Source organism: Scyliorhinus canicula, chromosome 4, assembly GCF_902713615.1.
Source record: "Scyliorhinus canicula chromosome 4, sScyCan1.1, whole genome shotgun sequence".
NCBI lineage: Eukaryota > Metazoa > Chordata > Chondrichthyes > Carcharhiniformes > Scyliorhinidae > Scyliorhinus > Scyliorhinus canicula.
In genome coordinates this window covers 121,108,653-121,136,263 of record NC_052149.1, presented here as the reverse complement: position 1 = coordinate 121,136,263, position 27,611 = coordinate 121,108,653, and the positions used below count along the sequence as shown (strand labels likewise).

Below are 27,611 nucleotides of genomic sequence, written 5' to 3'. Positions count from 1 at the left end.
TAAAGCTTCTTGTCTCTGTAGTAGCAAGTGGTGGTGAGGGGCTCCCTGCACCCAGCACATTGCACACACTGCTCGTGCCAAAAGCTGTCATTCACCCTGAGCAGAAAGCGGTCTAAGATCACTCTGTCACAGCCTTCACATACCGCCCTTTCCTTGCCACTGGACCCTGGAGAGAAAAGACAGGAGGAATCCGTGGAGTTGTTAATGCCACAAGCTCAGCCATCTGTCAGGTAACACCTTCAAGATACCCATTTTCACTGGTATCGGAACTTAGGCACAGATTGGAAGGGGTCAGTCTGTATGCGGAGAGTGTCAGATACAACAATGAAAAAAATAAGTTGAAGAAATGGAAAGAGGGGAAATGGAACATGATAAAGAATTGGATCAAGGCACAGAAAGCGAGATACAGGGATAGGTGAATAGTTATAGAGAAAGAGAGCTAAGTGAATAGAAGAGTAGAGGTTGGAATGAAAGCATCAATGAAAGGAATGATTTAGACATATGAACAGACATAAGAAATAATCAGTGGAAGTATGAAGGATTATAGAGTTGTAGGATAGAGGGAAGGAGCTTTGAATGGAAAAATTAGTGGGCATTTCATTGGTGGAGAGTGAGAGTAAATGATGCATTAAATATGTATCCATAAGTAAAACTTGGATTATTTCAAGACTGCATTGTAAAGAGTTATTATTGGTAGAATTCTAAAACTTGGATAAACCTTATAATTTTGAACTGAGATATATTACAGACGATTACACTCTTAGGCACTGCACAGTGAAAATCCTTCTAATTTGTTATCCACTGAAGATGGCCCTTGATTGCCAATGTAAATTCCCACACCAGCCAAATTCATTGATGCTTTGAATTAGATTGCCAATTGAAGAAATAAAGAATTGCATTTATATAAGCACCTTTCCCAGTCTCAGAACATCTTAAAGAGCTTCACAACCAAGGAAACAGGTTTAAAAGTATAGTCATTGATGAAATGTGGGATGTGAAATGCAGCAAAGCACAATTTGGAACCAGCAAGATCCCACAATGAACAATAAGACCAGTTTTAGTGAGGTTGGCTATATATTGGGATATATATTGCCCCGAACACTGGGAGGATACCATATTATCCTTTGAACCATACCATAGGATCTTTTGTATCAACCTGAGGAGGTAGATGGAAGACATTTGGACTGAATTAAAGGCAGATTTGTCGGGGAGACCTGCATGTAATAGGGGCTTGGGTGCAAACATTTGCTTTGACACTCCAATGCAGTAATGATTGAGTGCTGCACTGTTAGAGGTGCCATTTTCAGATTAAATGTTAAACCCATCTGTCCTCTTGGGTAGTTGTGAAACAGACATGTCCAACCCGCAGATTGCAGGCCAGACTTCCCCCGGACACATTCCATGGGGCCCCCAGAGTCACTGTTCAAAATACCGGTAAGATTGGTAAGTGAGGTTGAAGGATTCTGCAAGGGGCTGCTTTTCCAACCACAGGCCATTCCTGTCCTGTGTGTGTTGATGGTGGGCTCACCAGCGGCAAGGGTGCGGTGGCAATAAAGAGAACATTTCTAGAGTTGAGGGAGGGAGAGAGGACTGGGGCCTGGGTCCCAGGAGAGACGAGGCTGCCGGGTCCCAGGAGAGACGAGGCTGCCGGGGCCCAGGGGAGAACAGAGGCTTCCGGGGCCCAGGAGAGAACAGAGGCTGCCGGGGCCCAGGGGAGAAGAGACTGCCGAGGCCCAGGGGAGAACAGAGGCTGCCGGGGCCCAGGGGAGAAGAGAGGCTGCCAGGGCCCAGGGGAGAAGAGAGGCTGCCAGGGCCCAGGGGAGAAGAGACTGCCAGGGCCCAGGGGAGAAGAGACTGCCGGGGCCCAGGGGAGAAGAGAGGCTGCGGGGCCAGGGGAGAAGAGAGGCTGCCGGGGCCCAGGGGAGAAGAGACTGCCGGGGCCCAGGGGAGAAGAGAGGCTGCCGGGGCCCAGGGGAGAAGAGACTGCCGGGGCCCAGGGGAGAAGAGGCTGCCGGGGCCGAGGGGAGAACAGAGGCTGCCGGGGCCCAGGGGAGAAGAGGCTGCACAGGCCTAAGGGAGAAGAGGCTGCTGGGCCTAAGGGAGAAGAGGCTGCCGGTGCCCAGGGAAGAAGAGGCTGCCCAGGCCTTGGGGCGAAGAAGCGGCAGGGGAAAGTAGAGGCTGTCAGGGTCCAGGGCAAAAGAGGCTGTGAAGGCCCAGGCTGCGGGTAGGTGTGAAGTGACTCGCTGCCAGTGTAAGAAAAAGAGTGTGAGTGAGGGAGAGACAGAGAGTGCTCTTATAAAGCGCTCCCATACTCCGGGATCTCATTCACCTTCTCACACCCCCAAAAACACATACTGACATCCACTCACAAGGTGGGTGGGTGAGTGAGTGCACACCTTGTGACAGAAAGTGAGCCGACGCACGTACACTCAGCCTTTCAGACTCTACTAATTTAGTATTAATTACTTCATTTATGATAATCAATTTATTGCTCTGACATTGCTTTACTGTTGCTTAGCATGTTGTTTATTTTCTTCATACCTCAAAGTTTTTTGAAATTAATGATTAATTTTATGCCAAACCTGATCTTTCCAAAATTTTTTCATTGTCCACCTCAACAAGAAAGAAATGTAAATATGCCCCACACACACCAAAACCTGAAGTAAAAGATCCCAGGTGTGATTAAATCTGTGGTGTGGGGGTATGTGCGTAAACTGCCGTCTGCACAGATCACTTGTCACATTTTGTTGGATACACTAATTTCCAGGTCAAAGCTTTTTTGAAAAGATGTACTGAACAGAGAGAAAAACTAAGAAAGGCAAGTTTCAGGGAATGGGCCATAACCTCAGGTTGCTCTGGTAACAGAAGCTGGTTGAAACCAGACAAAAGGCGGAACCATGAAATGATGAGTGCAGTTCATGAAAACAGCAAGGAGAAGAACGTTATGGCACAGCTGGAAAAGAAGACGCAGATCCAATGGCAGAGCTGAGAGGGAAGTGGAAAATTGTGCCATTTGGTGAAAATAGTACCCATGGAACACAGGCAGAGTGCCAGGCTGGCAGTGCCAAGGTCACCAGGTGCCATTTTGCCCATGCTGGGGATCAGGCCAGGGGATGACCTGCCGGTATGAGATGGGGTGCGGGGAGAAGGCTACTCAAGGATCCCCCAACAGGTGAGTTGGGGCACTGGGGGAGTCTGGGGGTCCTGTCGGGAGGGTCGGGAGATTGGGCGCCATCAGTACAGGAAATGTGACTGAGTGCAGCTTTGGCAGGGCTTTCCCGACTGAGGCCCAAAGAAATGGCAGAGGGCCATTTGATAGTGGGGTCATTCCGGCCGCTACAAGCACTCAGAATGGCCCCACTCTTCCAGCCCAGAACAGGACTCTTTTTGTTAGATTGCTCCCAATATTTCAGAACGTTGTCCTGAAGAGATTCCATGGTGGGTAAGCAATTTTGTTGGGTTTTGTCAGGCAGCACGGTAGCACAAGTGGATAGCACTGTGGCTTCACAGCGCCAGGGTCCCAGGTTCGATTCCCCTCTGGGTCACTGTGCGGAGTCTGCACGTTCTCCCCGTGTCTGCGTGGGTTTTCTCCCACAGTCCAAAGACGTGCAGGTTAGGTGGATTGGCCATGCTAAATTGCCCTTAGTGTCCAAACAAAAAGGTTAGGATGGGTTATTGCGTTTCGGGAATAGGGTGGAGGTGAGGGCTTGAGTGGGTCGGTGCAGACTCGATGGGCCGAATGGCCTCCTTCTGCACTGTATGTTCTATGTTCTTTGAGTTGTACTTACTTTAAAATATTTCAACTAATTATATAAACAGAATATATCACATCCAACGCCTTGAGGTGATAACTATTCCCATTCCTGAATGTGCTCGGGAACCTCAAAAGTTCAAGACTCCCCCATGTGGTTGCTAAGTGACCAAAGTTGGGAGTTAAATATTTCAGGATACTTAACTTTTAGAACAGAATGGAAATGGAGGAAGGGTCGCCCTGGTCATGGATAAAGATAGTAGACTGGAAGGATCTTAACTCGGGATCATGTGAAAAAATCCATTTGGGTGGAATGAAGAAACATGAAGGGGCAGAAAACATTGGCGGGAGGTGTTTATGGGCCCCCTAACTGTGGTTATGGTATGGTGTAGAGTATAAATCAGGAAATTATAGGCACAGAATGCAGTTATCATGGGGAACTTTAATCTTCATATAGATTGGGCAAACCCAGTGTGCAGTAATAGTGTGGAGAACAAGTTTCTAATATGTAGCCAAGATAGTTTTTTAGATCGATAAGTGAAGGAATCAACTTGGTAATGGTCATTAATGTTCTAGTTTTGTCAAATGAGGGAGTTAATTAATAACATTGTAGTAATGGGATCTCTAGGGAAGGGAGAACGTAATATGATAGAATTTTAAATTAACTTTGTACGTAACTTTGTTAAGTCCAAAACCTGAGTATTAAACCTAAACAAAGGAAATGACATGATGGGAAAGTTGGCTGAGGTAGATGGAGAAACCTAGTGGACAAGCATTTAAAGTATTCATACATAATTTGCAACAAATATACATTCCTTTAAGGACAAAAATTCCAAAGAAAAAGTATTCCAACTGTAGTTAACAAGAATAGTTAAAGGGGAGTGGCGGTTGAAGAAAGAGACTTATCTCTGTCTACAGTTACCATGCCCTAAGTGGTCATTGGTGATCATGGGCCTCAATGTTAATCGTGCTCTGGAGATGTTGGTGACATATTCATCCAGTTTGCGAGGTTCTTTGTCTACCTCAATCTCTTTTACCACCGATCTTTCGCATCAGCATCACACTTTCTAGATCGTGATTCCTTATTACCTGCCCAAGAAATTTGTCTGTCTCGTCACGATCTTGGTCAGCAGAATTACTTTCCTCTCAAATTTCACTAGCACCTCTTCATTGGAGGTGCAACAAGTCAGACATGTCTTCATTGTTCACGTCAAAAAACATAGCTCTGCAGCCCCAACTCTTCGCTGTGTTGCTTCACTGATCATCCAACACTCACTTCTGCATTTCAATATTGGTGTGATGTCTCACTCCAGGGTTCTCAGCTTTGTTTGCATGGCGAATTGTGAATTAATCATAATCTTTCTTCTGTTTTAATATATTTGGCCATTTTAACCCTTCACCTTATTTCTTGTAAGAAGTCGTACAACACCAGGTTAAAGTGAGCAGGTCAAAGTATCATCTTGTAGCATTGACTTTGTCTATAAAAAAGTTTATGGAACCCACCTCTTCACTCACCTGATGAAAGAGCTGCGCTCCGAAAGCTAATGATTCCAACCCAACCTGTTGGACTTTAACCTGGTGTTGGAAGACTTCTTACTGTGCCCACCCCAGTCCAACGCCGGCATCTCCACATCTTATTTCTTGGTCGCACTTTCCCTCCAATGTTAACAGACTTCTTAAGTAAGAAAGTTTGACCTCATTCTTCTCTGTGATCTTCCATTGTCATGTAATTTTTTTTTGGACGTGACTAGACATTTTGTTTTATTACAATTTGTGCTCAGCCCTTTCTTCTCACTTTCACCCACTACCCTGTCCAAAATCCTTTGCAGCTTCTGTTCGGAGTCAGCATCAAGAAAGGTCATCACCGTAAACCTACATTTTTAAAGCTGCATTGTTGCCAAAAACACTGGTAAACAAAGTGATTGAGAACATTTGAGAGTTCAGAAAAAAGGAGGATTAAGGAATTGATGAGGAAAGAGAAAAGACAGCATGCCAGTAGGTGAGGAACAGATACAAAAGCAGATTGCAAAGCCTCTAGAGGTGTGTGAATAGGAAGAGATTAGTGAAAGAAAGCAGAGATAGGGAAATTATTATGGAGAATGAGGAAATTGCAGAAACATGAAACAAAGACGTTTTATCTGCTTCCCATTGAAGACACACTAAACAAATATATTGGGGAATCAAATGTTGAATGAGAATAGGGAACTATTAAAAATCAGTATAAATGAAGAAGTAGCACTGGGGAAATTAATGGGACTAAGTAGCAACAAATCCCCCACCCCCACCCCCCCCCCCCCCCTCCCAACCCGATGATCAGCACCCTAGGATTTTAAACGAGGTAATGAATCTTTGGTATTCTCTACCCCAGAGATCTGTGAATGCTTCGTCATCAAGTATGCTCAAGCCGAGTTTGAGAGATTGTTGTATGCTGAAGACACTAGTGGGCATTAAGATAGTGTGGTGTAATGTTCTTGTCGGATGGTCTAAAGCTACAAATGATTTATTAACATTGACTGTGGGTCAAATATATACAGAACAACAGATGAATAACAGTATGAACATGCACAAGCAACATCTCTCCCAGCTCCCTAATCAGTCTGAGGTCACCTAATCTTTGAGTAAGGGCAGAAGGTTTTTTTCTTAGTTAGGGCATGGTGATTGGCACAGGCAGAGAGGGCCGAAGGGCCTGTTCCTGTGCTGTACTTTTCTTTTTCCTTTGTTCTTTGACTCTAACATTCACCTGTGTACTAATGAGACTCCTAGTGGTCAGTCGGAGAATTACAACACAACCATGAGATCACTACATGTAGGAAGGTGGAGTTGAGGTAGAAGATCAGCCATGATCTTATTAAATGGTGGGGCAGGCTTGAGGGGCGAGATGTTTCTGCTCCTAATTCTTATGACATTATGTTGTCATGAGCTAGGTGGTCAGCCTCACCTGTGCAGATACTGTCATAGCCCTGTGCCCATAGACCTGAGTAGTACAACATTGTTATTAATAGGCATGAACAAATTTCAATGCTGTATGGCTTTGCTTTGCCTGAACTATTACTATTTTTGTTGCACTGTTCCATGTCCATCTCCTCCATCCCTATCTTGTAGGTAGCTGCAAACAGATTTGAGTAAAATTCCAGCAGTGAAGACAACTCCGCTTATAGAAGCATGATTCACAGAGAGTTATGTAAATTATCAACTGAGGTTTGGCGAGAGTGTTCATGTTTGAGCATCATAATACAACTCATTAGTAGGGTTTAGTTTTCCCTGTACTCACATGTGGGTGCCACCTAACTAATGCTGTGTTTTTGAATTGTTAGCCACAAATCCCGAATTGTTGTCGTTATTTAATGCAATATCACCATTACATCAGCGAATTGAAAAAAATGACACTTAAACAAAAGAAATTGATAGAAATCTGACCCACTTGGTCGTTTCTGACCTTTAGTCGGTGTGACATATCCCCTTCAATTAAGCAGAGACAATTTAAATCACACACCACCACACCCCCTCCCCCCAAACCGTCCCAACGGCCCTACAACCTGCCAACCCCTAGTTCATTCCTGGACAGCCGGAGAGATTGCTTGAAACCATCCCAGTCCCAAGGCCGTATTTCGTCACATATAAAAATTGCATGCGTCAATTTCGAGATAGTTTCTTGGTCAATCGTAACAATGTAACCGTACCATTTCTACCGGCCATCGTGTTCGTCAGCGCTGACCGACAAATGTGTTGCTTTCCAATAAACTATTGGCAAAGATGGCCAGTTTAATTAATATTGTTATTCAAGTAGTGATCTATTTCTAGCTGGCTTCTTTGAAGATGTAATTGTTCCTTGATCCAGAGATCAAGGGCTTGTTAAAACAAACATTTAATCTCATTTATTTATATTGTATGTTCAAATGCATTTTACTTACTTTCAAACATTTGATCATTAATTTATGTTTTGTGTGAGCAGCTCATGGGGCAATGCAGGTTTTCATTTATGTTCTTAGCCAGACAGTTTGAATTCTGTTTCTCTGTTTCGCTCTCTAGATTTGACGAAGAACCATCCACACCGAAACGTTAGCTCCATTCTCTATCCACCGATGCTGTCAGACCTGCCGAGGTTGTCCAGCATTTTCCGTTTTTGTTTGAATGTTTTCACTTACATAGTAGTTAATGCAGATACATATTTAAGAGAAAGATGAGGTTCTTTCTGTATGTTAGTGTTGGATATTTATACCATTTTCAGTGATTTCTTACCAGCAGTCTCGCAGCTGAACAAGGCACTTTAAGAGAATGCTTGTGAGACTTCATCGGAGAGGACATCAACGGCCATTTGCGTGGGTAATTGGGCAGTGCAACATTGCGGCATGGAGTGTTAACATCTCCTGAATAAAGCTCTGAGTTTTGTTTAACCTCCAGGGAACTTTGGCGAGCTGAGACAAGCACCACAGAGACCTTGATAACTTATTTATTTAGTGGCAAATCTAACCTACCATTGCTGAAGGTGACTAACTGTTATAATAATTGGAGAGCGGCTGAACAAAGTGCTTACAGGAAGTAAGTGTGCAAGGGGTGTACACTATGCAGGTGACGTGCACAATGCAATGAGAGATCTGGCATGGCACTGCTCACTGTGAGTTTCACTCTGTGATATTTGAGAGTTATGAACAAAGTGTGATAGAATTTTTGTACGGAGCAAATTTGGCACTTGTGAGGCGTGTACTATATACGAAACATTTAAAATATTACTTATCCTATTCCCTGTAAGGGTCCTTCCTGTTTATTTCCTTAATGCCCATTTTACTTTTTCTGTTACATTTTTGATCCATGGTGATTTATGGACATGTGTTTTTAAGGCAGCCTGTATCTTTAGTTCAAGCAGAAAGAAGCAGTGGCCTCTGTCTTTAATTCAAATAGAAGAATTCTGAAGGCTGTACTGGTCCAGACTGGTGACTGCAAACTGGCTGGCATCAGTGATGTCTCGGTTTGATGGATTTGGCTAATGGCTAATGAATTGGTCCACAAGGCTGTGTTATGTCTGGTAACAGGTGGTGATTGGCTCTGATCCCATTGCAATGTTTTCAGAGTCACAAGGTTCCAGTTTGGTTTCAGTTTTGATTCAGGGCGCCTGGATGAAGAGATATAACTAACACTCTTCAAAAATATCAACTAATCCTCTCCAGAAAGCCACTGTGGGGGCTGACTTTCTCTCCAGCAAGTCTGGATGTCATTCTCTTAAGACTGCATAGGCCTGAAGTCAAACCACAAACTGGTTTGATGTGAAATAAAGTGTCTCTCCAGAAAGTTATAGACCTGAATGCGATCCTCAAGCTGAAGACTCAGTTCAATAAAAACTAAAGTGTGTCTCCAGGGAGCCTGTTGCCTGTGAGTACTGAAGTTTCTAATCTAAAGGGACCCTGAAGGAATGATTCTACAAAGAAGACCATTACCAGCTATCAACCAGAGAGCTAAAGAACAACCACCTTAAGCAAAGACAGGGGATGGTTTAGCTCACAAGGCTAAATCGCTGGCTTTTAAAGCAGACCAAGCAGGCCAGCAGCACGGTTCGATTCCTGTACCAGCCTCCCCGGACAGGCGCCGGAATGTGGCGACTAGGGGCTTTTCACAGTAACTTAATTGAAGCCTACTCGTGACAATAAGCGATTTTCATTTCATTTCATTTCAAGACTCTTATCTTCTGAGCTTCATCCTTATTATTTTCACCCCTTTCCACCCCTCTGTGTTTGTCTGTCTTGTGTGTGTAGGTAGAAGGTGGGACAGTTAAAATGGGTAGTAGGTATTAGCTTGATGTTATCCAGTTGTATTTGCTGCATATTTCACAATAGTTCTTGTTATAAATAAACAATAATCATGTTTAAATCTACAAATCTGGTGACTGGAATTATTGGGTAGCTAAGGGCCACATACTTTGGATATTTTTAGAAGAATTATTGGTTAATTCACTTGTGTTGGGACAAGTGGGGCTGGAAATGACCGCGCACTTGCCCAAGGTGTCATAACATCCTATGTCATTGCATTACACGTGTCGGAGAATATGGTCTCTCTTACCAATATAAACTACGTTCATTCTGCTAATTCTTCATTTTTCATCTTCCATTTCAGTCACTCTGTATTTTCTCTCTAGCCTCTTCTAAATGAAGAGACAACTGGTTAGGCTAGGGTTGTTTTCCTTAGAGCAGAGAAGGCTGAGGGGGGACCTAATCAAGGTGTACAAAATTATAAGAGACATAGATAGGGCAGAGGGGAAGGAACCTTTCCCCTTAGTAGAGAGGTCAATAACCAGGGCATAGATTTAAGGTCTGGTGCAGGAAAATTGGAGGATTTGTGGAACAACCTTTTCACCCAGAAGATAGTGGGAATCTGGAACTCACTGTCTAAAGATGGTAGGAGTGGGAACCCTCACAATATTTAAGAAGCATTTAATAATAATAATCTTTATTAGTGTCACAAGTAGGTTTACATTAACACTGCAATGAAGTCGCCACACTCCGGCGCCTGTTCGGGTACACTGAGGGAGAATTCAGAATGTCCAATTCACCTAACAAGCATGTCTTTCTGGACTTGTGGGAGGAAACCGGAGCCCCGGGAGGAAACCCACACAGACACGGGGAGAACATGCAGACTCCTCACAGACAGTGACCCAAGCTGGGAATCAAACCCGGGTCCCTGGCGCTGTGAAGAAAAGTGCTAACCACTGTGCTACTGTGTCGCCCATTTAGATGAACATTTGAAACGCCGCAGAATACAAGGAAGCAGACCAAATGCTGGGAAAGGATTGGGATAGATAGGTGCTTGATGGCCAGTGCAGACAAGATGGGCTGAGCTGTTTTGCTGTAAAACTCTGTGATTTTAAATGTTTATATATCTTTCTCTCTTCTCTCTTTCTCTGTCGTCCTTCTTCCCTTTTGTGTGAGACCTGGTGTTCTGAAGTACTGTCATGAGGATAAAGAACTGACAATCTATCGGATAAGGACTGCAGAGAAACATTGGTAACCAGCAGCATCTTTTCCAGCATCCTCCATTATTAACTCATGCACCCCCCCTTCCCACCATGTATCTGTACCACTTTACCTTCCTACCTTCCCACTCTCATAGCTTCCACTTAGCCCCAGTGCCCCCCCCCCCCTTCTTGCTCCACCATCACTCGCTGAATCCTTAATCCTCCGCCAGCTCATCATTTCCCCTTCCAAGAGGAGTGGCAAGATAGAAACTCTCTTTTGCTCTTTGCCAATTGGTTTCCCTTAAAGACTTTGCTTTCTTTGCAAATATATCTTACTTTCACTTTCAAACAAGAGAATTAAAATGAGGATACTCTTTGTCTCTCTTACATTCGTTAATTATTAGAATATTTTCTCACAGCTGAAAGCAAACTTTTGAAACTGTCAAAACAAGGTGAGGTAATTTGTTAGCTTCAAATCAATTGGAGCTGTTTGAAAACTAGCAGCACAAAGACGCTCTCACAGACCCTCCCTCCCTCATATTCTGCCCTCTCCCTCAACTTATTACACCTCCTGTTATCTCCCACAAACAAAATCAAAAGCTGGCTAATCGTTGCACTTCATTTTTCCCCCCATTGGTCGAAGATCATCCTTTCTGCTCACAAACACACTCAAATAATGGTGTTGCTTCAAAAAATGTTCCCTCAAATGGGTTTGCAAACAAACTGAGCATCAGATGCTGGTAGCTTTAAAAAAATCCATCAGTGTTACAGAACGAACACCACTGCTGCAAACTGGAAAATTTATATGCACAGCACATACTTATACTGCTGAATCTAAACGTGACCAACACCACCACAGATTGAGGCAAAGATCGGCCCCGATTGGGCGGCACAGTGGTTAGCGCTATTGCTTCGCACCGCCAAGGACCCGTGTTTGATCCCGGCTCCAGTCACTGTCCGTGCGGAGTTTGCACATTCTCCCCGTGTCTGTGTGGGTTTCACCCCCACAAACCCAAAGGTGCGCAGAATGGGTGGATTGGCCACACTAAATTGCCCCTTAATTGGAAAAAAATGAACTGGATACTTCAATTTTTTTTAAAGCAAAAGCTTTCGAAGAGACCAGAATCTTTGAATATTTTAACGAAAGCTTTGGAGGCCGCCAAAGTATAAATGCCACAATGCCATTATGAAGTGTTGATATTTTGTATTCACGCACCTGATAAAGGAGCTGCGCTCCTAAAGCTAGTGATTCCAAATAAACCTGTTGGACTTTAACCTGGTGTTGTCAGACTTCTTACTGTTTTCAAAATAAACTATTGTTTCAACCCTTATTTAGGTATCACAAATTTCTGTTACTGAGGGTGAAAAAATAGATCAAAAACTTCCTGGTGAACATTATTTGGGAAGAACTTTGAATGAATTTGGACGCCAATCCGCCCAGAGGCTGTGCTGTGTAATTACAGGGTGATGCGCTCCCAGATTACATTCTTTGAAAAACAGAAAGTGCTGGACACCTCAACAGGTCTGACAGCATCTGTGGAGAGAGAACTGAGCTGACCTACCAGCCTGGGTGACTCTTCCTGTTATAAATTGCGTACATACAAGTGTGCCGAAATAAAAAGGGGCGAGGATAGAAATAAAGGTTGTGCAGGCTGGGAGGCTTTTTAGCTGTCAGCTTCTCAATAAGAAATAAAGCGAATTTATTTTCAGAAGCTAAGTAGCTCGGGATTGTTGGTCAGGCTTCATTTTAAAACATTTTCATGATATTGTTACTTATCTTCAATCTGTATAGGCAGAATATTTAATTTAGGTTTGATATATCAATGCCTCGAATAGGCTGATCCTATTGAGTATATTATATATAAAATTAATAAAGTACTGTAGAATTTCTGGTTATTTGTCTTGCTATATATCCACGAATTTTAACTTTCCTGCTTTGTGACTTTCAGGTCAAACTGATTGACAGTGAGCAAGGATTTATTTGATCTGTAAGAAACTGACAACAAATCACCGCGGGTCAGTTTAGCTGGTTTGCTCCGAGCCTGCCTTGGTGGGGTGCTTGTGTCTGGCTGAAGATTCCAGCCTAACCTGACAGTCCAGTGCCTGACAATCCAGCTCTAAAGCCGAGATCAAGACTGCCTGCTTTCCCCCAAGGAATTGAGGGGAGCTGATCATTTATTTATGAGATAAATGATCAGATAATGTAATTTTGAGAGTGGTGGCTGAGGGGAACCTGGAGAATCTCTGCCCTCCCTGTTTGGGGCGGCGCTGGGGGGTGGAGAGTATCTGAAATAATTCCCTCTTGTCCAACTGGCCTTCAAAGTAACTGATTGTAATGTAGCGGCGCAAATACCTCCGCATAAATGATCCTTGCCACTCTCCCTTTGCTTTTTAAACAGCCTGCATCGCCTGAACGTTCCTGATTTTAAACGACCTAATTCATTATCCTGCATATTTCCAGAAATCTCTTGTGGGGGTGGGGGGGGGGGCGGGAAATCGGGTGTTTCAATATTCGACAATGTAAACAGAATTATGATTTAAAATGTAAAATCCATGTCACCAATCCGGTTACAGCATCGAAAATATCCCTGCAATTTACAAATAAACAGTTTACAAATGATCTGGCGAAGAAATAATAGGTGCTTCCCATGACAATGGGAATATTAGCCCAGAATTCTCCAAAAGATCAGGTGAACGAATATCTTCACATTACAAGTAAATAATTGGAGGCGCAAATATTATAGAATCGAGGGACAGTTCACTCGCATAGCGGGGAGGACACAAGTCTGCAAAGGGACGTGGGCTATGTTAAGTGAGTTAGCAGATGGGAGTATAAAATGGGAAAATGTGAAGTTGCCCGCTTCGGCAGGAATAATAGGGAAGCACAATGTTGTTTAAATGGGGAGAGATTGAAGAGTGCCGCTGGACAGAGGGATCTAGATCAGAGGATTACAGGAATACAGAAAGAGGCCATTCGGTCCATTGAGTCTGGACCGACCCTCTGGAAGAGCACCCTACCTAGGCCCACTCCCACATCCGATCCCGTAATGCCACCTAACCTGCACATCTTTGCACACTGTGGGGTAATTCAGCATGGCCAGTCCACCTAACCTGCACATCTTTGCACACTGTGGGGTAATTCAGCATGGCCAGTCCACCTAACCGGCACATCTTTGGACACGGGTAATTTAGCATGGCCAGTCCACCTAACCTGCACATCTTTGCACACTGTGGGGTAATTCAGCATGGCCAGTCCACCTAATCTGCACATCTTTGGACACGGGTAATTTAGCATGGCCAGTCCACCTATCCTGCACATCTTTGCACACTGTGGGATAATTTAGCATGGCCAGTCCACCTAACCTGCACATCTTTGCACACTGTGGGATAATTTAGCATGGCCAGGCCACCTAACCTGCACATCTTTGCACACTGTGGGATAATTTAGCATGGCCAGTCCACCTAACCTGCACATCTTTGGACACTATGGGGTAATTTAGCATGGCCAGTCCACCTAACCTGCACATCTTTGCACACTGTGGGATAATTTAGCATGGCCAGTCCACCTAACCTGCACATCTTTGCACACTGTGGGATAATTTAGCATGGCCAGTCCACCTAACCTGCACATCTTTGCACACTGTGGGATAATTTAGCATGGCCAGTCCACCTAACCTGCACATCTTTGCACACTGTGGGATAATTTAGCATGGCCAGTCCACCTAACCTGCACATCTTTGCACACTGTGGGGTAATTTAGCATGTCCAGTCCACCTAACCTGCACATCTTTGCACACTATGGGGTAATTTAGCATGGCCAGTCCACCTAACCTGCACATCTTTGGACACTATGGGGTAATTTAGCATGGCCAGTCCACCTAACCTGCACATCTTTGGACACTGTGGGGTAATTTAGCATGTCCAGTCCACCTAACCACATCTTTGGACACTGTGGGGTAATTTAGTATGGCCAGTCCACCTAACCTGCACATCTTTGGACACTACGGGATAATTTAGCATGGCCAGTCCACCTAATCTGCACATCTTGGGACTGTGGGAGGAAACCAGAGCACCCGGACAAAACCGAAACGGACACCGGGAGAACATGCAAACTCCACACAGACAGTCGTCCAATTCTGGAATTAAACCTGGGTCCCTGGCACTGTGAGGCATCAGTGCTAACCACTGTGCCACCATGCTGCCCTTGTGTGTCCTCCAACATGAATCACAAAAGGTTAACAAGCAGGTACAGCAAGTAATTAAGAAGGCAAGTGGAATGTTGGCCTTTTTTGTAAGAAAGGTGGAGGAGAAGTGTATGGAAGCCTTGTTACAACAGTACAGGAATTGTTGAGACCACACCAAGAGTGTGGTGCACAGTTTTGAACTCTTGCTGATGTACTTGCAGTTCAGAGAAGAATCCCTGAGCTAATCCCTGGGATGAAGTGGGGGGGAGGGGGGGGGGGTTGTTGGTTGAGGAAACATTGAGCTGGTTGAACCATTGGAGAATGGGAGATTTTAATGAAACATACAACATTCAGCAGAGGAACGACAGTGGTTAGCACTGTTGCCCCACAGCACGAGAGACCCAAGTTCGATTCCGGCCTGGGGTCATTCTCTGTGTGGAGTTTGCACTTTCTCCCCGTGTCTGCATGGGTTTCCTCGGGTGCTCCGGTTTCCTCCGACAACGATGTGCAGGTTGGGTGGTTTGGCCGTGCCAAATTACCCCACAGTGTCCAAAGGATTAAATGGGGTTTCTGGGTTACTGGGAAAGGGTGGGGTCGTGGGCCTGGGTAGGGCTGCTCTTTCAAATGGTCAGTGTAGATTGATGGGCCAAATGGCCTCCTTCTGCACTGTAGGCATTTTATGATAGGGTGGACACAGAGATGTTTCCCCTCATGGGGGGAAATCGAGAACCAGAGAGCACGGTTTAAAAATCAGGGCATTCCCATTTCAGAGCGAGGTGAGGAGGAATGTCTTCTCTCAGATGGTCATTAGTCCAGGAGTCTAACCCCTCCCCCCAGCCAGCAATGGAAGCTGGGATGTTCAATGTACTCACGGTTGAATTAGACAACTTTTTGGCAAGGGAGCTAAAACGTTCTGGGGACAGGACAGAAAATGGAGTTAAGGTCACAGCCAGACCAGCCATGATCTTACTGCAGGCTAGAGGGGCCGAGGCTGTTTATGGAACAATAATAGTACCAAGTATGTGATTCAACCGGAATTAAAGTCTATAAAACCCCACCATTCCTTCATCCTGTCTCCAGCCAGTGGCTATACGGTGCACCACGTTCCCCGCATCACATCCAGACTGTCGGTAGGTGAACGGTGCAACTTGGAGAGCGGAAGAGAGAACTGGAGAAACTGGGAGAGCGGGAGAGAGAGCAGGAGAAACTGGGAGAGCGGGAAAGAGAACTGGAGAAACTGGGAGAGCAGGAGAGAGCTGGGGAAACTGGGAGAATGCTGCAGAAACCGGGAGAAACTGGGAGAGCGGGAGAAAGAGCTGGAGAAACTGGGAGAGCGGGAGAGAGAGCAGGAGAAACTGGGAGAGCGAGAGAGAGAACTGGGAGAGCGGGAGAGAGAGCAGGAGAAACTGGGAGAGCGGGAAAGAGAACTGGAGAAACTGGGAGAGTGGGAGAGAGAGCTGGAGAAACTGGGAGAGAGGGAGCTGGAGAAACTGGGAGAGTGGGAGAGAGAGCTGGAGAAACTGGGAGAGCAGGAGAAGCTAGGAGAGTGGGAGAGAGAGCAGGAGAAACTGGGAGACCGGAAAGAGAGCTGGAGAAACTGGGAGAGTGGGTGAGAGCTGGAGAAGCTGGGAGAGTGGGAGAGAGAGCAGGAGAAACTAGGAGACCTGGAAAGAGAGCTGGAGAAACTGGGAGAGAGAGCTGGATGAACTGGGAGAGCGGGAGAGAGCGCTGGAGAAACTGGGAGAGCGGCAGAGTGAACTGCAGAAACTGGGAGAGCGGGAGAGATCTGGAGAAACTGGGAGAGCGGGAGAGAGAGCTGGAGAAACTGGAAGAGCGGGAGAGAGCGGGAGAAACTGGGAGAGCGGGAGAGAGAACTGGAGAAACTGGGAGAGAGGGAGCTGGAGAAACTGGGAGAGTGGGAGAGAGAGCTGGAGAAACGGGGAGAGTGGAGAGAGCGGGAGAAGCTGGGAGAGCGGGAGAGAGAGCAGTAGAAACTGGGAGACCGGTAAAGAGAGCTGAAGAAACTGGGAGAGAGAGCTGGATGAACTGGGAGAGCGGGAGAGAGAGCTGGAGAAACTGGGAGAGCGGGAGAGGGAGCTGCAGAAACTGGGAGAGCGGGAGAGATCTGGAGAAACTGGGAGAGCGGGAGAGAGAGCTGGAGAAACTGGGAGAGCGGAGAGAGCGGGAGAAGCTGGGAGAGCGGGAGAGAGAGCAGTAGAAACTGGGAGACCGGGAAAGAGAGCTGGAGAAACTGGGAGAGAGAGCTGGATGAACTGGGAGAGCGGGAGAGAGAGCTGGAGAAACTGGGAGAGCCGGAGAGGGAGCTGCAGAAACTGGGAGAGCGGGAGAGATCTGGAGAAACTGGGAGAGCGGGAGAGAGAGCTGGAGAAACTGGGAGAGCGGGAGAGAGAGCTGGTGAAACTGGGAGAGCGGGAGAGAGAGCTGGAGAAACTGGGAGAGCAGGGGAGAGAGCTAGAGAAATTGGGAGAGTGGGAGAGAGCTGGAGAAACTGGGAGAGTGGAAGAGAGAGAGCTGGAGAAACTGGGAGAGCAGGAGAGAGAGCTGGAGAAACTGGGAGAGCGGGAGAGAGAGCTAGAGAAATTGGGAGAGCGGGAGAGAGTGGGAGAAACTAGGAGAGTAGGAGAGAGTGCTGGACAAACTGGGAGAGCGCGAGAGAGAGCTCGCAAAACTGGGAGAGCGGGAGAGAGAGCTGGGGAACTGGGAGAGCGAGAGAGAGCTGGGGAACTGGGAGTGCGGGAAAAAGAGCTGGAGAAACATGGACAGAGAGCTGGAGAAACTGAGAGATTGGGAGAGAGAGCTGGAGAAACTGGGAGAGCGAGAGAGAGCGGGAGAAACTGGGAGAGCGGGAGAGAGAGCTGGGGAACTGGGAGAGCGAGAGAGAGAGCTGGGGAACTGGGAGAGCGGGAGAGAGAGCTGGAGAAACATAGACAGAGAGCTGGAGAAACTGGGAGAGTGGGAGAGAGCTGCAGAAACTGGGAGAGCGGGGGAAACTGGGAGAGCACGAGAGAGAACTGGAGAAACTGGGAGAGTGAGAGAGAGAGTTAGAGAAATTGGGAGAGTGGGAAAGAGAGCTGGAGAAACTGGGAGAGCGGGAGAGAGCAGGAGAAACTGGGAGAGTAGGAGAGAGAGCTGGATGAACGGGGAGAGCATGAGAGAGAGCTGGCAAAACTGGGAGAGAGGGAGCTGGAGAAACTGGGTGAATGGGAGAGAGAGCTGGAGAAACTGGGAGAGTGGGAGAAACTGGGAGAGCGGGAGAGACAGCAGGAGAAACTGGGAGCACGGGAAAGAGAACTGGAGAAACTGGGAGAGAGAGCTGGATGAACTGAGAGAGTGGGACAGAGAGCTGGAGAAACTGGGGGAGCGGGAGAGGGAGCTGGAGAAACTGGGAGAGCGGGAGAGAGAGCGGGTGAAACTGGGAGAGAGAGCTGGAGAAACTGGGAGAGAGAGCTGGATGAACTAAGAGAGCGGGAGAGAGCCGGAGAAACTGGAAGAGCGGGAGAGAGAGCTGGAGAAACTGGGAGAGTGGGTGAGAGCTGGATAAACTGGGAGAGCGGGAGAGAGAGCGGGAGAAACTGGGAGAGCGGGAGAGAGAGCTGGAGAAACTGGGAGAGTGGGAGAGAGAGCTGGATAAACTGGGAGAGCAGGAGAGAGAGGGAGAAACTGGGAGAGCGGGAAAGAGAGCTGGAGAAACTGGGAGAGTGGCAGAGAGCTGGAACGTCATGTACAGAGAGCTGGAGAAACTGGGAGAGAGGGTGAGAGAGCGGGAGAAACTGGGAGAGCTTGAGAGAGAGCGGCAGAAACTGGGAGAGAGAGCTGGAGAAACTGGGAGAGAGAGCTGGATGAACTAAGAGAGCGGGAGAGAGCCGGAGAAACTGGGAGAGCGGGAGAGAGAGCTGGAGAAACTGGGAGAGTGGGTGAGAGCTGGAGAAACTGGGAGAGCGGGAGAGAGAGCGGGAGAAGCTGGGAGGCTGGGAGAGAGAACTGGGAGAGTGGGAGAGAGCGGGGAAAACATGTAAAGAGAGCTGAAGAAACTTGGAGAGCTGGAGAAACTGGGAGAGCGGGGGTGAGAGCTGGAGAAACTGGGAGAGTGGGAGAGAGAGCTGGAGAAACTGGGAAAGCGGGAGAGAGAGGGAGAAACTGGGAGAGCGGGAAAGAGAACTGGAGAAACCGGGAGAGTGGGAGAGAGCTGGAAAGTCATGTACAGAGAGCTGGAGAAACTGGGAAAGCGGGGGAGCGAGCGGGAGAAACTGGGAGAGCGGGGAGCTGGAGAAACTGGGAGAGCTGGAGAAACTGGGAGAGCGGGAGAGAGAGCTGGAGAAACATGTACAGGGAGCTGGAGAAACTGGGAGAGAGAGCTGGAGAAACATGTAGAGAGAGCTGGAGAAACATGTACAGAGAGCTGGAGAAACATGCAGAGAGCTGGAGAAACATGTAGAGAGAGCTGGAGAAACATGCAGAGAGCTGGAGAAACATGTACAGAGAGCTGGAGAAACATGCAGAGAGCTGGAGAAACATGTACAGAGAGCTGGAGAAACATGCAGAGAGCTGGAGAAACATGTACAGAGAGCTGGAGAAACATGTAGAGAGAGCTGGAGAAACATGTAGAGAGCTGGAGAAACATGTACAGAGAGCTGGAGAAACATGTACAGAGAGCTGGAGAAACATGTAGAGAGAGCTGGAGAAACATGTACAGAGAGCTGGAGAAACATGTAGAGTGAGCTGGAGAAACATGTAGAGAGAGCTGGAGAAACATGTAGAGAGAGCTGGAGAAACATGTAGAGTGAGCTGGAGAAACATGTACAGAGAGCTGGAGAAACATGTAGAGAGAGCTGGAGAAACATGTACAGAGAGCTGGAGAAACATGCAGAGAGCTGGAGAAACATGTACAGAGAGCTGGAGAAACATGCAGAGAGCTGGAGAAACATGTACAGAGAGCTGGAGAAACATGTACAGAGAGCTGGAGAAACATGTACAGAGAGCTGGCTGTCACACGGCCTCATTGCGTTGCCCCTGTTAACCTTCACTGTGCTGACGGCGGCTTGAAGAGGAGCTGAGCCGGAGCGACTCCCGCTTCTCTGACTCCTCCCTCCATTCGGAAACAGAATCTGAGTGAGTGGTTTGAACAACAAGGGGTCGCTGAGAGCTAGGCCAGTGAAATGAGAAGTCATAAATTATTGGCAAACCTCTGGCCTGCAGTGAACGCTCTTTTTTTTAAAGCTGCTTCGCCAAAGGTGAATGAAAGTTAATCTTGAACTTGTAGAAACGCAGACATACCTGCGCGTTGTACACATGGATACACTTTGTGTGTTACACAGTGTAGCCGGCAACCTGCACCCCCCCCCCCCCCCCCCCGCCGCCAGCCCCTTCCCAGCTCCCTGGTCACCATGTAGCTCCATCTCTCCCGGGAATTCTGGCGGGGAGTTTTCAAAATGGAATAGCCCGAGAGGGGCAACCAAGCGGCCCCGGGAAAGGACCTCCCTCCAGTCAGCTGCTCTGTGATGTTTAGCACTGTCTTGTCCAGTCCAGGGAGAGCTGGGTGGGTGTGGGGGTGTTCACAGTAAAGGCAGAGTGAGAGACGTGTGTACATCTTACCTTCAGCTCATAGGATGGAAGCAGAAGCTAATTGCTGCTGTCAAACAGAACTTTATTAACTTCAGAATATAGTTGGGTCTGAATATGCATTAGTGGCGGTTTATTTCAATCCAGTCCCATCAGCACAGAGAGCTGTCGACGCCGGATCGTTCAGTATGTTCAAGGTTGAGACAGGCAGATTTTTAATCAGTAAGGGGATCAAGGATGGTGGGTAGAAGGCGGGAAAGTGGAATTGAGAATTATCACATCAGTCATGATCTCATTGAATGGTGAAGCAGACTCGATGGGCCGAAAGGCCTACTTCTGCTCCTATGATAGTCTATGCACATTAAATGTTCAGGAACGGTAATGTGCACAGGTATGTGCAATCTCCGTGTGTGTAACTGTGTATAGGAACGGGTGTGTAAGTCTGCACATGGATATTTAAAGGTTTGTCTCTATGTATGCATATGCAACACATGCACAAATGTCCAGATGTACCTTTAAATAAATATATGCACATTATAAAAAATAAGGTGCACACATAGACACTAGCAAGAAAATGTTAGTTCCAATATTTAATGCCAAATCTTCTGCATGTGTGTATGTAAATGTGTGTATCTACGGAGATTGGAATTGGTAAGAAGTATGTGTGCAGGGAGAATCTGTGTGTACATGTAAATGTGTGTACCTATGGAGATAGGAATTGGTATGTTGTATGTTTGCAGGATGAATCTATGTGTATATGTAAATATGTGTACCTACGGAGATATGAATTGGTATAGTGTATGTTTGCAGGAAGACTTTCTGTGTACATGTAAATATGTGTACCTATGGAGATAAGCATGGGTAAGGTGTATGTGTGTGGTGAAAAATTATGTGTACATGTAAATATGTGTACCTATGGAGATAGGAATTGTTATGGTGTATGTGTTCGGGGAAAATCTATGTGTACATGTAAATGTGTGTACCTATGGAGATAGGCATTGGTAAGGTGTATGTGCGTGGGGAAGTCCATGTGTACATGTAAATGTGTGTACCTATGGAGATAGGAATTGTTATGGTGTATGTGTGCAGGGAAAATCTATGTGTACATGTAAATGTGTGTACCTATGGAGATAGGAATTGTTATGGTGTATGTGTGCAGGGAAAATCTATGTGTACATGTAAATGTGTGGATGGTGGGTATGTTCAACTTCGTGCATATCTGTGATCTATGTATGTATATGGCGATGTTTGTGCAGGTATATATCTATGGGCTAATTATCTGTGTATATGTCGGTGTATCAGTCCATTTTGTTCAGGCATTCGCTGTGTCATAACCCCGCCCTTCCTATCAATCGGAACAAATCAGAAAGTGACATAATGTGCCAAGTGTAGCTCAAAATAATCCACCATTCTAAGCCCAATAGTTTCAAACTGTAGACCATTTCAAAATCATTCGCTTGAAGGAAATTTCAGAACGGAATACATTTGCTTTTTGTATATCCTGCGCAGTTTGTAAACCGCTCCGGATATGAATTTGGTAATAAATCTTTGCCTCGAAATATGTTGCCCCACCCGTCACGTTTGTTTGCCGACTCGCTGTACCCCGGGGTGTAAAGGCCAGCAGCGTTCACATTCCTGACCACACCGAGTCCCTGGTAACCCGGACAAGCCCACCGGCAGATGGGTGATTCTCGGAGGAAACAGCGCAATGCAATAAACAGGGAGATTAAATATCACTGCCCACTCCGGATCAGGCTGCTATTTCAAACAGAGCCGAAGTAACGAACGTTACACCTCGCTTTGAGGGGAGGTGATGGGGTGGAGAGACTTCTCCATTGCTTCAAAATGATTTGTCGTTTGAAGAATTAGTAACCATGTTTTCTATCTGATATCTGTGTTAACCTGCTTCATTCTTAGCCAAGGTTCTAGTTCGGAGACTATCGAAGGAACCGTTCCTTCTGTTACTTTAGTTTCAACTGGTCTGGGAATTGGGTCCGTTTAAGATAAATGTAAGTCAGAGAAAGCGAAAAGCCGGGTTAAGCGCTTGTTTTGTGTGTGGACGTGTCTTTATATTAATGTGTATGTGTTTGTATGTGTGTGCACATGTGTTTGTGTGTGTACGTTTGTGTGCATACGTCTGTGTGTGCATGTTTGTGTGCGTGTATATCTGTGTGTATGTGTGTGTATATATTTTTGTGTGTGTGCATGTTGTGTGTGAAAATGTCTGTGTGTGTTTGTGTGTATGTTTGGATATGTGTGTGGTTGTGTGTGTATGTGTGTGTGTTTGTGTGTATGTTTGTGTATATGTTTGGATATGTGTGTGGTTGTGTGTGTATGTGTGTGTGTTTGTGTGTATGTTTGTGCGTGGATATTTGTTTGTATATTTGTGTGTGTGTTTGTTTGTGTGTGTATGTTTGTTTGTGTGTATGTTTGTTTGTGTGTGTTTGTTTGTGTGTGTGTGTTTGTTTGTGTGTGTATGTTTGTTTGTGTGTGTATGTTTGTTTGTGTGTGTATGTTTGTTTGTGTGTGTATGTTTGTTTGTGTTTGTGTTTGTGTGTTTGTGTGTGTATGTCTGTTTGTGTGTGTATGTTTGTGTGTATGTTTGTTTGTGTGTGTATGTTTGTGTGTGTGTGTTTGTGTATATTTGTGTGTGTTCGTATGCGCCAATGCTAATATAGATCACAGCTTGAATTCAGAACACTCGCTTTAACTGGCAAAGCAGCCGAAACGTTAAATAACTTTACTTAAACATGTAATAACTGTGCCGCGTGCGTTTCAAGGCCATGCAATTAATCATTACACCCAAACCCTTTCTTTAAAATAGTCATGCAATTTACATTATAGCAACCCTCCTGAACTTGTACATGACCTCTCATTTCTAAAGCGGTGTCAGAGTAACATTATGTGTCACTTTTCTATCGGCGGCATGTGGTTTTCAATGTCTACTGCTGAGAAATGTAACATGGAAACAAACCACACTAGGATTTAGCGCCGGGACTAAAGGGACGAAATCAATCTTGGCAATTGTTCTTCTCTTTTTGAAAACGGACGTGGTTACAGAACTTCTGACGCCCAAAGAGAAAGGATTAGGGAAAGTCTACCGTGCCCTGATGTGACACCTCACACAGTCCCAGATCTTTCCGCTTTCTCTTGCCCCGTTTTTCTGTCCTATCCCTTCTCCCGTCGAGACTGCACCTCGTGTCTGCCTCGACATATTTACTACATGTGTACACGTCGACTCAAACTCTCCAGCGTGTGTGTATCTCTCTCCGTTACTATTCTGTTGCCCACCATCTAAACACTCAGCCTGATTTCTTGCTGTCTAATCCACATCCCTTCTCCTCTCTCATTATACCACGCTGAGTACCAGCTCCCTCCAATATATGTCACCCGCACACATGCTTAAAGCATTCCCTCAAACCCGTTATAAAGTTCTGGATCAGAAAACAATGTAGCAACAAATGTATATCTGCTAAACTGTTGATCAGAACAACACACTTCTTGTGAGTAGAAATATTCACTTCAAGCCTTTTTTTGAATCATTGTTTAAACTTGTCAACTTTTTGCTCTAAGAATGAAACTAAGCCCGACGTTTATTTGCTGTCTGAGAGCTTCTCTGCCTTTAAAAAAAAGACATTTGGAGTATCCCGTGTTTTGATGCCGGTATTATATATACGCCTTGAAACGGCCTCTCCCTTGGCTGGGTCCATAATGCTGCAGATTGACAATTCTCAGCATGCCCCCCCCCCCCCCCCCTCCCCCCCAAACTGTACAACTTTTACAGAGCTGGGGGAACAGGCCTGACCCTCATATGCCATTCGGCGGCGGGATACATTTTGCAATGTTAAAGACAATCGATGTTAATTTGTAATTTGCAAATATCCCCGAGATAAAACGCAGACACGATAACGCAACCGGTTCCTATTCAATCCCCCAGGATAAAACAGCAATAAAAATGAGCAAAGTTTTTGTTTCATTGAGAAAGGGATTTGTTCGTCACGTTTCTCGCTCATTCCCGAATCGAATAGCGATTCAGTGGGTGCACAACTCCCCCCCCCCCCCGAAGAAATATTCAATCCAATTCACGCCTGCCTCTCCGCTCGCTTCCAGCTCCAAGCCCATGAATGCAGTGTTGGATTTAGATTTGAATATTGCAATCAGCACTTTTTGTTTTGTCACGTTTATTATTCGCAGGAATTTGACATTTATTTTTAGGTGAAAGCCGACAATCTGAGGGACAAACAGATCATTAATTTGAAGAACTATCGGACGAATCCACGGGCCACCTTGGTTCATTAGCTAGGCAATGATTTCAGCCAAAGCTCCCAAATTAAAGCTTTATAGGAGCGACTTAGGCTGTAATCAGTGCGTATACGTATTCTACTTTTGGTGCTCATACATAGGTACTAATCTGTGAGTGAGAATATATTACAGATATGTATATATTGCCTCTGCATATAGATGTAAAATATATGTATAGGTGTGCATACAATTTGGGTATATATTTGCATCTATTGGGATCTATATAATGTTAATTTATGATGAATGAGTATCGGTTTGTGTGATAAATTATGCACGAGGATCTGTTTATTTTGGGGGGAGTACCCAGGCCTTGTAAATGGACTATTTTGCTGTTTAATAGTGCAGAGAATGTATTTAAATTCTATCTGTGCGTTACACACACTGCCGTCTAACATACCCTGGGGTTATTCTGTGTGCATCTTCCAGACCCAGTGGCCAGACATTGTGTTTGACTCTAGCTGTGTCGTTTACACCTTCCGATTGTAGCACACGATTGTGAGCATTCACTGATATTTTGCTCATAGCTGTGCAAGCGTCAACTTGCGATGGATCGAGTTATACCATCCACGTGTGGGCAATCTGTTCATATTAAACCGATTCGCAAAGACTAAGGTTAAATAAAATTGGCCCGTCTATCTATGGGAGAGGAAACACCGGCGCATTCATTCTGTCATTTAATATACATGTATTTGTAAAGCCACAACTGCTAGTGAAGAACTCACCAATAAGAGAGGCCGGGTTTTGAGTCGAATGTTGCAAACTTGCTTCCATTTTCAATCCGTCTAGCATAATATCGGGGCTGGGGGGAAGCGGCACCTAAAATGAAGAGAGGAGAGAGTTTGTCAGCTCAAAGCGGCCTTTCCACACATACACACACGGGCAAATCCCTGACTCTTCTCAAATACCTGGCCTGGGATCCCGCAAGCGGCGCCCGCCCAGACTGCTCAGACTGCGGGCAGGGAGCGCAGAGGGAGCCGACCGCCGCTCCGACAGGGAAGGAGGGCGGCAAGAACTTCCTCCTCCTTTCCCACACCACTCCCTAAATAACCCCCTCTCCTCCACGCCCGCCCCTCCGCAAAAGTTTCCGATCAGCGCCAGCAGACTGGGGAAACACTGTGTGTCTCTCTCTGTGCAGACAGCTCAAGCAGAAAGCGAGAGAGAGTGAGAGAGAGGGTTGTGGGTGATGTGTGTGCCGACCTGCACATTACCCACGCCTCAAATTCTAAACTCACTCAACTGGGTCACGCTTCAAATCACATCGGTTCAGCCAGGACTTCAACTATCTTGCAAACATTCAGGGAGGAACACCAGAGCTAATAACATCAACGAGATAAAACAGCAAACAATTTCGCTGTCAATTGTTTCAGTTCAATTCACTTTGATTCCTTACTCCCCCATCAAAAGACAATATTTACTTCTAAGTTTGGACCGGACTTGTTAGTTTCCGCGTTAATATATTCTTCTGATTGACGGGGTGCTGATCATGATCCAGGCTCCAATGCTAATGAATTTTTTAAACTCCCTGTCCATTAAGGACATTAATTTCCTGTGAAGAGTTCTGGACATTGATGAGGAGGAGACAAGGAGGGAAACGGGCCATTGACACATCTACCCCATCAACCTTCATTTCGCATCTCCGCCCTGGAGGAATAATTATTTGGAAAATTTACCCACAGATCCCATTCCCTCCTTGGATATTAGTTTGGGAGTCGCTCGATGTAAATTTTTAAGTGTTTTTTTTAAATACACTATTTTAAAATAATCTATGTTTGTCGTTTTAATTTCAAAGGCGCTTTGGATTGAGAAAATCCGTGCATAAAATGTTACATCAATTGTATTTAACATTCAGACAAATTCGACACATTGTAAATCCAACATCCAAATTAAGGATTTTTGCGAGGTTTTAGGGCTGTGATATTTCTATTGAAGTACTTATATTACAAGTTAGAACTATTTATACATATTTAAACATTTCGGAGTTTACATTAAACAAGACCGTTCAACGCGGTTCTCTCTCTCCTATAAATGATCACATTTCTTCTTTTAAAAAATATATAAAACCACATTTGGAAATCTGAAATCAATGGGTCGGTTTGAAATACGAATGGATCTGGGTCGGAGAGCGCGCGGGTTATAAATTAGAAGGAGAAGGAATTATTTTTAAATCAGTGAAATATATGAAGAGAAAATGTGTAAATATTCTCACCCACTGGGATGTGAAAAGTGTCGTTCAGAATTCAACCAAAATCAAATATTGCCAGCCAAATGTTATGCCAAAATTTAACAGTTAAGTATCTTTTACACATCAGATATATTGTATCTTCTAACAATATATTTTGTAAAACGATACAAATGGCGTTGGATCTAGGGCTTTATTTTGATAATTGTCACTATTATGATTCGTGTTACTGAAATGGGGATTTAGACAGAGATGTTTGGAAGTTATTTAAACTGGGTCCGTTTAAATAGCAAACTGAGCCAGTAAAAACCGTGTACTCTGTATCCTGCTAAAATAACTTTGCACTGACCGTCTGGCTTTTGGATTTATTCAGTTCGATCGGATAATGCATGCAATAGACAATAGCAAGGTGCTGGGCTAGGTGGCTAGCCCGGCATTACTGCTGTATTTAATACACATGCAAACTCACCGCAGTATCAGGGTCACTCTTTGGAGGCGACAGATTTAATTTGTGGATTGGGAGGGCAGCTCAGAACCGGCCTTCAGAATCTGATCACAGCCACCCCTCAGTTAACCAAGCGTTTCTCAGAGCTAATGGAAACCCCCGTCTGCAGTAACGTGGGGAGTCCTCTCGCAGTCCAACACTGCCAGTATATGCCCAGATTCCAACTC

The 27,611-nt window shown here is 45.6% G+C and overlaps 1 long non-coding RNA gene across 1 annotated transcript; it reads right to left on the bottom strand.

Moving 5' to 3' along the window:
* LOC119964935 lies at positions 1–27,611 on the bottom strand. Its single transcript, XR_005460392.1, has 3 exons — positions 27,409–27,611; positions 25,483–25,576; positions 1–166 (listed from the first exon to the last, which is right to left on the bottom strand). It is a non-coding gene; the product is annotated as an uncharacterized LOC119964935 (long non-coding RNA).